The 15,259-nt window shown below is 41.4% G+C and overlaps 1 long non-coding RNA gene across 1 annotated transcript; it reads left to right on the forward strand.

Moving 5' to 3' along the window:
* The first annotated feature begins 996 nt into the window (after positions 1-996).
* Positions 997-14,470, forward strand: LOC136097593 (uncharacterized). Its single transcript, XR_010650846.2, has 4 exons — positions 997-1,105; positions 4,314-4,384; positions 7,925-8,051; positions 11,336-14,470. It is a non-coding gene; the product is annotated as an uncharacterized lncRNA (long non-coding RNA).
* Positions 14,471-15,259: the final 789 nt, after the last annotated feature.

Genomic DNA, 15,259 nt, shown 5'->3' on the forward strand with positions numbered 1-15,259 from the left:
CACCCCTGACAAGTCCTGTTAGTCTGACTGAAAGATCTGATGCATCAGTTTGTGATGTTCTTCTCTCTAGGCAACCAGCCAGTCTGTTGAATCGTGAAAAGAGAACATGATTGGAGCAGTACAGAGTAGGCCAACCTATGTTGCTTATGGGTTTAGAAAACATTTTGGAGTAATCAAACAGATCAAAGGGATGCAACTGCTGCCAGGTATGCTCAGCCTTCATCTCCTGCTCTTCTGCCTGACCCCTGTCCCTCCCAGAAATGAGAGAAGGCTTGAGCAAAAGAACTGAAAAGACAGCCTGTGAGCAGTGGCAAAAGTGTCACCTGACACAGACATGGACACAAAGAGCTGCAACATACCTTGCCACTGCTAGATGCCTACTTCTCTGACGTTACAGAAGGAGCCTCATGTTGCGTTATAAGCCTCAGATGACACTACTCACCTTGTCACGTCTCTTGCATGAGGTATCTTGTTTCACAGCCTCTGCTGAAACATCTCAGGCACTCAGGCTAAGTCAGGAGGAGAAATGTAACACTGTCTTTCCAGGTTTGAGCAAATGGGTATGGAAACAGGGTATTTTGGGCCTAAGTAAGTGGAGGTTATGATTTCCCCCTTGGATTCGAATCTTCCATCACAACTAACATGTGGTCTGGTAATATTCATCCATGGATCTATCTCTCAAAGAGAGAGATCCTACAAGCTAACACCCAAAACTTAACTGTCCTCTGCTAATCAGGCTGACAAAAATTAATCTCTAACATCAGCTGTGAGGCAGCCAGTAATTTGATCCCTGTCACTGAGGTTTCAAGGTAGCACAGGGTACTGAGACTGTCCTTGTAACTTTGGCCAGTGAAAAATCGTAGTGCATAAATATTTGTTGGATCACTCTTGATATTTGATACTGTTGATCATCAAGTGCTGCTAACCTGTGTAGAGAAGCTGTGTGTATCAGTGGAAGCTCCATGAAATCATTCTGTTCCTTCTCCTAAGGTGGAGCCAGAAGAGTCACAAGCAGCAGTTGTTTTCCTGTGTCCTCATCTCTGGAAGCTGACAAAGCTTCTTCCGTACACAGGTGAAACCACTGAAGAGCTGGGGAGATCACATGGTGAGCTGAAGTGCCTGCTTTTCTGTAGGTGTTATCTAGGTTTTCATATTCCTTACTACAAGCTTAATTACTGCCTTCCCCTAATTATCTTCGTGACTACCTGCAGTTGGCATTGCACTGCAGAGCAAATGGACAGAAGTGAACCAGATGAGTCTCAGGATCACAGTTGTATTAAATAGCTGCATCACTGTTACTTAAAATCACATGTAAAACAAACTGATTGTGCTAGCTTAAGACCATCATATTTGCAAATACCAGATCAGCTCCTAAATAGATTTAAGCTTAAACCAAAACAGACATGGTTCAACACTGAAGTATGAGAATGTCCACTCTATCTTCTACATCAGTTTAACTATAATGAATTTTAAATTACACCTTTAGAGAAACTAATTTAAATTTTCCTAGCAGTTTAGACCTAGATGATGACTCTAGAAGCAAAGGAGTACTTTGAAATTCTTCTTTCTGTAGCTATTGCAGGTGCTGAGGGCCTTTGACGTTTGTTGCACCTCTGTGAACTTTGGGGCTTAGTACTTGCTCACAGTATGTACACAAAAACAGAAAGCTCCGTCTCCATTTCACAAGGACCAGCCTGTTGTCTTCACTCTGTTGGGTGCAGTGCAGCCGTGATGGTCCACATAAAATGATCACTGCATTTGAAATCACATGCTCAGAAAACTGGAACAAATGGGAGCAGTCTGTCAGTTTACCAGGCACGCATTGCCACAGGCCTGTTGTTCATAAATGTCTCCCTATTTTTTCTCTCTGCTGTGCATGGAAGTTCTGCTTCAGTGCATGGAGTCCTGGGTAGGTTTTCAAATTTGATCCTGGAAGGCTTCCAGGGAAATGGCCTTCACTGTTTCTGAGATGGGGCCTTCCTTTATGATCATGATAGCACGCAAGTGCATTTCACAGAAGCAATGACACTCTCAAGCCATACATGGAAGCTTCTGGACACAGGACTTTCCCAGAAGCTGTATCTAGACTGAGGAAATTATTTCTGCAATGAATAAGATGTCTGTAGACATCGTCACTTTCAGAAAATGTCAAACTCCTTCTCAAAGTTATAGAAACACACAAGTACATGTGTAATCCCTACAGGATTCATCAAGCTCTTTCTCCTATGGGGTGCTAAGGAAGGAAAAGTGGGAGAGATTATTGTTGCTATTTTTACATGCTTGGGAGCTGCTAAGCGATTAAAATGATGGGAGTCATAAATTACTTTACCAATGCATTTGGAGATGAGACAGTGAACTGACTCCTTGGAGAAATACAGGATAGGTATTCTGAATGGCAGATACTGCAGAGGAGAGGGCTCAGTCACTGGGAAAGGGAGACTCTAGGGATGAAACTGGATTTCTGTTCTCCTCCCCAGCTTTAATTTGTTTGTGATGCAAGCAAAACCGGCACCACATTTGCAATCTGCAAGTTTGGTGAAAGCATTTGCACCTGCTACCTGAAAGATGGTTCAGCAAAAGAAATTCAAAAGTTTATTCAGTGGATTCTTTTTTTTCTTTTGCTGTTCCCAAAAAAGAAGCTCATTCATATGCACTTGACAGTGAGAGGTAAATTTTCAGTGCAGTGCAAGGTGACTTAACCACATGATTCCCAGGAACAGCAGTGGGAATGCTACAGCAAAACCCTCACACCAAGGTGTGTGAAAATGTCTGTAGGAGCTTCCACTGCCCCGTGGCAATGGGAATCCTGGTCAATGAATTTTGTGCTGAGTGCTGAAACAAATAAAACCCATGCCACAGTTCTCCTGTCTGCAGCACTGTGATTCTCTCTCTTTGAGATTCTGTGCAGACTTCTTCCTGGTGCATTGCATTAATATTAAATTAACAACACACTACTCACATGGAACTTACATTCTAAAAAAAGCTCACATTATGCTGTAAGCCTTTTATTACAAAATAATAGCAGTCGTGAGGTTAAAGTTTGTTCATACAGTTTTCTATAGAACATCTGTACATTTTTTATGGAGGATAAAAGCTATGTTCCATGTGTAGCTTAGTCATATGAATATAGATAATGAGTAGTTTATTGAATTTCCTTTTTGATTTTACCATTCGCTTATATTCGTATAAAGCCTTTCCATGCAAAACATACCAGATTTTTGTAAGTGGTACTTCTTTCTTTTCAGAAACACTAATTTCTCTGTCAGTGTTCTGCAGAGGATGTGACCTGATATGAAAACTACCTATTCCTCTAGGATTTAGCTTGTAGCTAGAGGCATAAGTCAGAGATTCTCTGAAGTGGATTGTAATCCACACTGGAAAGAATAAAGAGAAATCACTAGGTCCATATGGAGCAGGACCTTGAAAAGCTTTATGAGGACCACATTCACTGGAATAGTTACCCTGCATCCAAGCCATAGAAGCCCACACAGGCTTCGAAATCAAAATATTTCAGGGCTTTTGTGGCCTTCCATGATGTGGAAGCTGGACAGAATTTTTATTGAGTCTGGCCCTAAATAAGCAAAAGAATTTTGTAATCAGTGCATGGTTCAACAGGAAGCCAGAAAAAATCCTTAATATTGGAGTGATATGGTGGGAAAGCTTAGCTCTAGATACAATCCTGGCTGCTGAGCTCAAAAAAAATTTGCCTGCAAGCAAAACTAGCTGGGAGTACAGCAAACTCCTAATTAACCTGAATGGGGAAAGGGTATGTATTGTTTTTTACTGTGTACATGTAAGCCATACCTTACTTTTCAAATGCTGACCCTTCACTCAACAAGAATGTTTTCAATACCTTAAATAGTCTCAGACCTTGAATGCTGATCCCCCTTCTCTTCTTCCCATCTTGTAGAAGCGCTTTCAATTATTGCTAGAGAAGCTCTGGATACAGCACCAGAGCTCCTTAATGCCATTCCAGGTGTCAAACAGTGGGGACTATTAGAAAGCAGTATATAGCAATTCTCAACCCTGATGGTATTTCAGCATTAAGCTTATATCCCAGAACAATTGCTTGCTGTATTGCCCGAAGTCTTGGAGATTACAGCTTTGGTAGTATTGATACGAAACAGGCAAATAAGTGACCATCGTATGATGGTTGAGATTCAAAAGGGACTACATCGTGTTATGTTGTGAACTTGAGGTTGTGCCAGTGCTCTGAAGGGAACCTTGTGCCATGGCGGTCATCAGAGTTACTGGGAGAGGCAGGTATTCTAACTGCAATTGTGTTTTCTCACCTTGAACTTTTCATATTTTAGATGCAGAGATTTTGCGTTAAAAATGTTCAAAGGGGCATTAACCAATATCTGAGAGCGTTGTGAAGTTCCAGGTAAGTGGACATGGCACACATGGGGTCCAGGTGGGTGGATCTGAGCTCATTCCTTTAGCTTCAGAGTATACCTGTAAGTGATGATGATTTCACCCAAACCAGCACGTCAGCGTTTCAATAAACAGGGTGTGCATTGTGTAGCAAAATCAAAGCTATGTGGTAATAACTACCCTGCAGCTAAATGGATGCTTTTTTCCACAGCTGAATCCTTAGAGAGATGATGTAGTTTTTAGTCATTCATTGCCATGTGACTTATTAAAACAATTAACAGGCAAAAAAAGTGGTTATTTTGGGTGCTTTGGGGAAGGCTACACAGAATGAAGTTCAAGCACAGTGAGTTTCTAGCTCTGTTGGTAGCAAAGTGTGTGAAGTGGCCAGGGCTGTGGTTCTCTTCTTAGCTCCCCATCTAACTCACTGTTTAACCTTGGAAAAGTCCCCTGGCTGCTTTGGGTTTGCGATTCATTATGAACTTGAAACTTGTATCAGCTTCTCTAAAAGATTTGCGGGCTCTCTGGGCAAACCTGGGTCCAGCTCTGGGTTTGAGCCTGATGGGTTTATAATTTGAGCCCTGTGTACACGAGGTTTGAGGTTTTGACATGTAACCAGATGAAACATAATGGTTTCAGCTGAGTTTTGCTTTGAATTTTTGGGTTCAGTGGCACTCCTCACTTCAAGAGAAGGCCTGGAGGTGGTGAAGCTAACTAAAGAAACTGTCCACTGAGGGCTTCTAGGGGAAAACCAGATGGTTTCACTCAGTCTGATTTAAAATTAAAGCCTTAGGTGCATGGTTTACCGTGGTTTTTATATTCAGTGCAATTGCCTGTACCCAGTTCCAGGACCAGAATATGAGAGGCAGGTGTATAACGTTAAAAACCCGTAAGATGTCTTGGAAGGCAGATCTCTGCACACAAACCTGCAAACACTGTGAGTGACAATGCGGATTTTCCCTTTTTGAATTTCCTTGCCGTTCTTCCTTCCCAACCATCCAAACAGCACTGTGCAAATGAAACTTGTAGTGACTTTAACTGTGAGCTACCCCAAGATATGCAGCACTGCCCTTTCAGATTTCCTGCCAGATGGCAATTAGATACTTCATTAGTATGGTCATTGCCTTGGTTGAAATTCACCTCATCTTGTTCAGGTTACTGAGCTTGGGTCCTACTTTGCTAGACCTACATGTCTCTGTCTGGCCTTGTAGCTGTGCTTGGGACCTGCAGATCTTTTTGAGGTCTGAAAAGCCAGCAGAGCCTGAAATCAGCTATAGTTTGTCAGTGATTTAAATTCATTCCTGTGCTTTAGTCCTGTGAACAAGGGGTAATGAGTTCAAACTGGAACACAAGAGGGCCCACTTAAATTTGAGCAGAAACTTCTTCTCAGTGAGGGTGACAGAGCACTGGAACAGGCTGCCCAGGGGGTTTGTGGAGTCTCCTACTCTGGAGACATTCAAAACCCGCCTGGACACCTTCCTGTGTAACCTCATCTAGGTGTTCCTGCTCCGGCAGGGGGATTGGACTGGATGATCTTTTGAGGTCCCTTCCAATCCCAAACATTCTGTGATTTTGTGAACACTCCAGCTTACAGCCCATGCCTTGACAGACAGTTAATGTCGATAGCTACATAACGCAGGCTTAGGGGAAGAGGTTTCTGCAAACAGTTGTTATTTTCTTAGGCAACAGATTCCAAGGGCATGAAGGCTGGGTGAGTGCTGGGCCACAGTTTGCTCAGGCTGTATCTGCACCACAAAGCACGGAATCAATTGCCAGCGCTGGATTTAGCTGGCCACCATGGGCCGTGTCCCAGCCTGGGGGAGACCCCCCCACATCCATGCTGGAGGGACCCTCTGAGGCTGGGCCAGCCCAGACCAGAGCCATCACCCCAATTTGCACAGGGGTTGTGCAGGGGAAAGAAGTGTGGGGCCTTCAGGGCCAGCCGGCTCACGGGGATGAGGCCAGCTGCTCCCTGGCGCTCTGGGGGGGACGTCGGAGGGCAGAGCCTGGCACCGCGCTGTGTAACTTTAATTTAAAGAACTAACTGTGATTTTTATATGGAGAGTTTGCATGCCAAGAGTACAGCTCTTTTTATTTAGTGAAATATCCTTTGGAAAACTATAAAATCATGACAGGTTTTCATATTTATTTTGCATTCAGTTCAGGATTTTACATGATCAGCTTTAGGGCCTTGTAGGAGCCAAGAGAATATAAAGGTTGTCAGAAAATTGGAGGCTTTATACCAGGCTGTTCTGATTTAACTGGCAGACCATTTAAAGTTACTGAGATCTGGGGAGAAGCAGAGCTTTTCAGAAATGTCAGTCTTCTGAGAAGAGCGCTGCAGTTTCTGACTGGCACACACTCTCCAAAGTACTGACCTTAGCACCAACAGGAGAACAGCAGCAGCATCTTTAAGCTATATTTTGTTATTATTGTTCAGATGTTTCCCCCTTTTTGAATAGATAAGTTTCCCCCAGAGATGTAGTAGCATCTGGGCTTTCTTGCAGCTGAGTTTAAAGCTGCCTGGTTCCCAGAAATGAAGTGACAGCTTTTAGTCTTCCACAGGAAGGTGTGAATGTATTCAGGTTCATTTATAACACACAGAGAAAAAAAAAAAAAAAAGTATTTGAAGTGTGGGGGGGAAAGGACAAAAGAGAAAAAAATCTTTGAGGGTTTCATCTGCCCAGGCCAGGAAGTAGTAGAATCCATCCAGGCACTTCAGTCCACGTGAGCAGAGTAGTAATGAGGTACACACGCACACACATGCATGCACACAAGCTGGGATCTCTTCCAACCAGTCAAATTATTCCTTCAGTCAAAGGTATTTTTCCTAGTTCTAATAATAAACGCTGAAATCTAGGGTTAGTACAACATAGAAAGATAGCCTTTAATATACACAATGCGGGTTACGTCCAACTATATCGAGTATACAATGACAACACTGTTTCTCTTCTGTTTTTTCTTTTCTTTTCTTTTCTTTTCTTTTTTCTTTCTTTTTTCTCTTTCCACAAAAGTATAAAAGATCATCATGCTACAGACAGCACATTTTAGTCTGAAGTGGAACTGGCAGAGGATTTAAATGGAAAGTTGATTTATTTCAAGGGATTATGGGAGTCCAGGGATAAAGTTGGCACCCAGCCACAGGGAGAGCCCTTGACCTAGAAGCAGGAACAGTTTTCAAAGCTGTACATGTACATAACTGAGCAGAACACTTTAATTTAGTGCAGAGCATAACCTGAATTCCTTCTCTGAGGGAAGATGAAAGAAAGAAATTTTACTTCTTAGTAGGACATTGGAAGCTGTATCCAAAGCTCTTTGCCTATTTTACATCTTATTCTGCAGCATTGCAGGAAGCAATTGTTTGTGACAAAAGGCCACTTTTTTCTCTGCTTAACTGGGAAAGCAAATTGAGCTGCCACTCATAAAACCGACTGGATACAGAATTAATTTGCCTGTTCTGATAGACAAAACAAGTTAACAGGCCACTGCAGGTTACTATCTGAATCAACATATGAAACATAACTTCATTGTCTTTTCTCCCCTCTTCCTCCAGGCCTTGAGCAGTAATTATAAAGACTTCAAATCTCCCTAGTGACATCAGCTGGTTAAAAAAATTTGGATCACAGGAATAAAGTAACCCAGAGCCTGCTTTCAGCAGCATTGTTCACACTCCAGAGAAGGTAATTCTATACAAAATACTCTTCTGTAACTATGCTCTATTAATTTTAGTGGTGGTTTTCAGTAAGCTTCACATCAGGATTCACATCATCTGGCCTATTCCATAGTCAGAAGGTACAAAGCATAACAGCAACAGAATGAGTCTTTACAATGATATTTTGGAGCATTTCCTGAAGACTGTGTATTCTATCAAACACACCTTAATAATTACATTTACTAAAAGTTCCTAAGCAGTAATAGGCTTCTAGCTCAGCTGGCCTTGAAATCAATCATAAACTTCAGCCGCCTAATTAAGTGCTTTATTCTACAGCTCTCAGTCCGACCAAATGTCCGCAGGCATCTGTAGGTATCTGACCTGAATCAAGGACTCTGGGTTTGAGCCCTGTGTTTCCAGACAGTGCGTCTGACTGATACTGCAAAACCGCAAAATGCCAGATGGTTTCAACATATTACATAGCTCCCTGTATGGGCATCCACTGACAGTGTGTGCCTTCCTGTAAAATTTCACATACTGAAACAACTTCTTGCAGTGTGGAGACAACACTGTGCCTGAAAACAAAGATTTAACGACATTGGCATTGCTCAGCCTCTTGTCAGCTTCTGGTCTGGGAAAAATTTTCAGCTATTCTAAAATTAGAAGATAACGTAATGCTGGCTAGAATAGGGCATAGTCTGGGTAGGCTTCTTCATTATCAGCTTCCTTGTTGAACTTTAACCCTTACTTTATGACCCTTCTGCTGTTTTGGGTTTAACTTGCATCATGGGCACAAACTGCCCATTGTGGCAGATTTGCATGGTGGTTTTGCTGCGTGCATTGAAACGAGACTAATGGGTTCATTTCACTTGTCAGCCTGGTTCGTATTGGGGACTAAGGGGCCCTTTCCACCACCCAGCCTGTGGCTGAGTTGGATCCCAGGTAGGCAGCTTGTGCCCCGGGGGGCTGAGGAAAGTGGTCCTTTTACTGTGTTCCCTAAAGCAATCTTGACTGAGACCACCAGGACCCCTGACTGGTCTGCTGGTTTCCTCATAACTTGCATACAAATAACTTGGATCACCAGGGAAATGGGAAAAAGCCAGGTAGCCGGCTCTATTCAATGGCAGGAGACTCCCTAGGGTAACTACACACCCTTTTTGGCAGGCTCTGCAGGGCAGGCACAGACCCCCTGCATTTCCTCAGCTAAGTCTTCCAGTGCTATGAAGTTCTTTGAGCACCCAAACTATGCCTCCAGGCATGCCCCAAACGTGCACTGGCAAAACTGATGGGGTTGGTGCTTGCTTCACTGCTTAATCTGGGAAGGAGAAAGAAGGTAAATTCAGCTCTCAGATGAGAGCCATTGGGTTAGTCTTGCTTCCTTAATGCATGAAGACCTAGGTGAGTCCTGGTGTACTTTTGTTTAGCTCTGGCATTTGGGATCTAGCGCCAGGTACTGCAGGAGATGTAGGCAGTGCAAATGCATGGGCTAAAATTTGGCTGCATTTGTCATGCAGATGAGTTTGAGACCCACCAGGAGCACCATGAAATGCAAGGGTATTAAATCTTCCTGGAGTCTCGATAAGAATCAGGTCTTGCAAGCCTGATCCTGAAGTGAGCGACACAGAAATGTCTCCCAGTGCATGCTGAAGGAAACAATGAACTGCAAACTCCTTTTATCCCTCATGCAGCTGCATGGGCAGTGGCATGTATTTTGTAAGGCCAGGTTTGTCCTCACTATCCCTGCCATGATGTTCAGGAATCCCTGAGAGCCCAAAAGGTTGCCATTGTGGGGCAAGAACCACCATAACACAGTGCAGCCCTTTGCCCCTGGTCCCCTCAAGTCTTCCTTGTCCTTTCTGAAAAAGTTTTAGACTTGAGATATCACATGTAGTCCAGGTGTTGCTGCAGATCTTGTAATCTAGGCTGTTTGCCCACAACCCATCCTTTGGGAGAACTTTGCATCAGGATTTCATGAAGAGAGAAGGAGGACAAGAGGAAAGTATTTTGTTTCGAAATTAAAAAAAAAAAAAAAAAAAAAAAATCTTTGAAGGTTAAATGCATTTTGCAGCCAGGTTACCAGGGGCGTTCTGTGGAGAGAGCTACGTTTGAACTAATTTTCAGCTGATGTTGTAACTCCCCTCCTTGGCACTAGCAAGTTTGTAATCAAATACATGACAGCTGCATCAGTGGGCCAACAAGGTCACTTCCAATTCATGGCCCTGTCTGTGGTTTGGTGGGGAAAACATAATTATGAAATCCCTTGGGAAAGGGCTGTCTTGATGTGGCCAGGCATCTTACTAGTAGTAAGTATTTGTATCGCATCTTTGCTACTGATAGAAATTAATAAAAAGGAAGAATAGATGCACTTTATGTTGCTTTGACATAGCAAAGAAACATGTAACTGATTTTACTATGTGTTGCTTATAATCACTCTTGTTTGTATCTACTAATTATGGCAAAGAACCAGAGAACTCTAATGACTAGTGTTAACTGAGTAAAATTTTAGTTACTTTAGCTTTAGTGAATAATTTGTCTTCCTCAACTTGATTTACTAATATCTTAGTTGACAAGACTGCCCATTCTGTGTACTCATTTTGTAGTTAGAGAGGGATTGTTCATAACTTACAGTTTAAGTCTGAGTGCTATTATTTTGCACTGTCAAAGAGCATCTGTTACAGTAGAGAGCTCTTCGTATGTTAGCGCCACAAAAAATAAAGCACACCAGCCAGTTTATGAGCATCCTGCAATGTTCAATTGAGTAAAGGTGAATTTCTTTTGGAAGGGCAGAAAATTGCATAAGTGAACTCCATGGGGTCATCTACAGTGGGATGAGCTTGTGTTCCTTGTGTAGGACACATTCACACCAGTTACATGATCCAGATTCAACACTCTGCTTCTCTGGATGGAGTAAAATCCAGGTATAAAATTTGTTTGTAGGCATTCGATTATTACCTGATTACCACTACAGGCATCCCAGAGTTTTTACCACAAGCTTTCCAGAAGATAGCCCATGTACTTTCTGCTCCTATATGGCAACTTATAAGCAGACTGTAATTAAAAGATCTGAATTAGGTCTAACCAAGTGTTGGCAAACTGTTGCATAGCTTTCATGGTTGGCTTTGCCGGTACAGACAGGACCAAGCCATTTCAAAGCACATTGGAATGAATGTTGTTTATCATGTGACAAAACCCTAAACCCCTTCACTGAACCTAGCAAGAGACCTGTCATATTTAGTGTTGGTTATGAAGCTTTACTTCTTTTATGTTTGATTATAAGTCTTTATTTCTGTTTGTTTGTTTGTTTGCCTGCAGAGCACAGTCAAAGCAATAGCTTATGAGGCTCCTTTTCACTGCACCTTGGTGGAGAAGACAAGCAAGGGCACCAAGCAGCTCTCATCTCATTAGTTCAAGTGGTGCTATACAAGTTTTTACCCCTACTGGCAAGATCATCACCCTTGTGCAGTCCTTCTGCAGCTCTGAACTCATAGATCATACCATCACTACAAGTATTATGCTTCTCTCTATGGAAGTATTAGTCGTGTCCTCATAGATCAAATTAAATCATATACTGACTATAGGTGCGTAACTGTTCAGCATGGGCATCCTGCGCCACTAAAATCATAGCCTAGCCGGCCTTAGCAGGGTTTGTTTTTTTTTTTACTAAAGCTGATAATCTGCAGCCCAGTATACTAGTAGCTCATGTGGATCTCAGCTGTGGTTGTGGATCCTCCCAATCTTAAAAAATCGAACCTTATGTTACCTGCTAGAGACCGCACAGCTAGTTAGTGACAAGCGTACTTTTTCCAGCTACTCATCAACTTGCAAAAGTATGAGGTTTAAAAGAACATGAAAAAATGTCTTCAAATGTCATGAAGTTTAAATAACGAAGAATTGCACATAGCTGGTTACATCAAGCATTTATTGTTCCATTCTACCTCGCATTTCCTTTGATCTATTTTTAATTCATTGCAAACTTTGTTAAAATCCAAATTCCACAATCTCCCCCCTCTTCCAAAAGTGTCTTTTTGCCTTGGACTCGCATTTTGAGAAGTCTATTTCTTTTGTGTTACTAAAATGCCAAGATTTTAATGGAATGCTTTATTAGGTTTCCAAATGCTTCTGGCCAATAACAAGCAAAGTTCAGCTCAGTAGTTTTAATCTCAGAAACATCAAATCTGTTTTCCCCGCATGTGAGAAGAGCCATGCAGCTCTTAAGAAGATTAAAGCTATAAATTCTAACATTACAGGGGCCAATGTTTTCACAGTCCAGATCAGGCTGGGTTATTTTATGCAACTTTTTCCCCGGGAATGTTCAAGACTATTGATAGCCTTCAGTTTTGCCTGAGCATTTTTCCCCGCCCTGTACTCAGGTATGCTACTTGTAGAAGATGAATACATTGCTTTTTCTTCTGTTCTGCCTCTCTGCTTTATTTTAAAGAGGCAAATTATATCATTTTCATTATCAATGCAGCTCACAAAACCATCTGTTACTCAAAGAATCAGGATCAGCAGTCAGCCACCCTCAAAATAAGCAGCTGTAAATCTCGAGTGCCTATACTTTCTAAATGGAGAGAGGCTTTTACATTAATCTCCTGGACTTGCTGAGTAGCTGGTACAGTGCCCAAACACGAGTAAGTAAACTCAATTAGTAAAAATAGACATGATGTGGCAGTTCAATATATGGCATTTAAGCATGTGTGCTACAAACCAGAAGTGCTCGGTTGAAGTCCCAGAGAATCTGTTTTGTACGTATAATTCAGTTATTTTCCTGGTTGCCAAATACCTTGTAAAAAACAATAGTAGTATATTGTTTTCACAAAGATGCAGTAGTGCTGTCATTTATACAGGTGGAAATCTGGAGAAACTCAGCTGACTTGTTAGAACTCTGGATGTTCAGCAACTCTGAAAAATTACATGTTTCAACTGACACTTGATAGGTAATATGTGAACCAGCTTTAATGTTCATGTTGTTTCACCTGTGCAGAATTACACAGAGTGTAGTATTATAAGCAGATAAGAAACATTTGCAAGAAAGATACTTTTTGGAGCTTTGTTTTGCGTAACAGGGCAAGCCTCGGTACATTAACTTGCAGCCTAAGACTTAAGGGAAAGTCTCCTTCTCTACTCCATTCAGCAATGTAGCAGACTACACCTTTTTTTAACTTTTTTTTTAATTTTTTTTTTTTTTTTAATGGCAAGCTGATCAAAGTCAAATTATTCAAGTGCAAGTTCTCTAAGATCCCTGTGCTCCGCAGCGTAACAGAAGGGCTTAGGTCTGGGTGTGGTGTTCTTGACCTTTTAGTCTTTTGTCTTTTCAGCCTGTTTTACTTCCTCTGTCTGCCCGGTTTGAGCCAGGAGAGCGATCTAAAGAGACCCTGTTTGTTTTCTGTGCACATTATGATAGGCTGCCATTGTGTAACGACATACAGTATGCAGGATAAAACACCCTGCTTATTATAGCGTAGTTAAAAGGCCTGTCACTATTTCCATTTCAAATTCCTATTTTCAGGAGTTTACTACTGAGCCGTAACAAATTGCAGGCAGGAAACTTGGCAGTCACATTCCCAGCCTAAGAGCAAATTCTTTTACCAACTTTAAATAAATAAATTAATTAATATTAATGGCATGTGCTCCCAGCTTGCAAAATAAAGGAGGTTTTGTTATTGTTTTGTTTTGGTTTAGCCTTGAAACAAAAGGCAAAGATTAAGGAGAGTATTTACATACCAAGTGTCCCTATACAAGAGTTATACAACAGACCAGGAGAAGTGTTACCAAGTGATGGAGATGAGTATCTGGTGGGCATTCCTAATTCTCCTGAAAAGAATATCAATACAGAAGGGCTATTAATCAACACATAGAATAAAAAGCTGGGAAGAGCAGTAGAGAGTTGTATATGACAAATACTTACAGTGCTGACAAATTACAGCTTGATAAACCACAATGGGTGAGAGTGAAATTCTTTGGGGTTAGCTTAAAAGGAACAAACATCAAACCAAAACAAAATAGTAACACCACAGAGTTGAGTTTGAAGTGGAATAACTTAATAGGTGAAACATTTCCATGGTAAATGTATTTTCAGTACATTTTAACTATCCAGATTTTAATTATACATCCAGATATTCAGAGTTTGAAGTCCTAAAATAGGTTAAAAAACCATTTTTTTGTCTGTTGTTTAGAGAGCAGAGATTTCAAGCTGGTAAATGCTCACAGCTTATCTTTCTGCTCACTGAAGATTTGACCACTATAAGGAATCCAGGAAGCAGTGACCGTAAACTACCTGAATTCAACATTCTATTGTTGGAAAGTGCTAATACAAGAGTAGCAGATTCAGGGGAGGCAACATACTGAAACTTAAGAAACCAAATGAACATTTTGACTGGTAAAAATCATTAAAAATGCTAACATGTAAGAAGAGATGTGAATCTTCAGGAAACATAGCAAGTAAGCAATAGCAAGTTACAGTTCTTCAGTAGAAGAATAAAAAGTTTTTTGAATTTCTTCTTTCATTTTCTTTTTGTGAAATTGTTATTTTTGTAGGTTAAAATAAAATGTTATTTCACCTTTGAAGAAATCTACCTTTTTGCCCCACTGACAGTTTGCTATTTCTGAAAAATCAGCTGGTCTCAAAAATGCAGTCTTTTCTCAGGAGGAAACTTTTCTGAGAGATATGTCAAATAATGGGGTATTTGCATCATTTACTGTGGACAACGTAATCTTTGTGCTTATGGTGTAAACTGCCTGGGAGGAAATTTGGCCTCATCTAACTGACTTGAGTATCAAGTTCAAACAGGAAAGGGGCGTTGATCCTCATTTAGGGATCTGAGCAATTGTTAGGATATAAGTAACAGTTTTAGGAAATCACCAAAGGAATAACTTTCATGATAAGACTTTCATTTCAAGCTACATCACGCAGATTTTGTGATCTCATTGGAGAGACCTTAAACATGCACAAGGTTGAGATAAATGTGTCTTGGTTCAAATAAATGTTTTTGGAGGCCAGTCCGTGACTCCTGTGCAAGTTAAGGCTTTTAGGGGCCCTTGCAGATCCTGCAAGCTCCTCATCTGCAGTTTCACAATGGTCACTACAAGGGACTTGCAGAAGCAGTTCAACTTGTCAGTGACTGGTACAGAGCTAAAAGCCTCTGGGAGCATTCCTGGGAACATCTGATGCTTTGAAGAAGCTCTAGCGAGAGACAACACGGGCTGGGATGCTTGCCCAGATTATAAACTATGCAG

This window comes from Patagioenas fasciata, chromosome 2 (assembly GCF_037038585.1).
Source record: "Patagioenas fasciata isolate bPatFas1 chromosome 2, bPatFas1.hap1, whole genome shotgun sequence".
Taxonomy (NCBI): Eukaryota; Metazoa; Chordata; class Aves; order Columbiformes; family Columbidae; genus Patagioenas; species Patagioenas fasciata.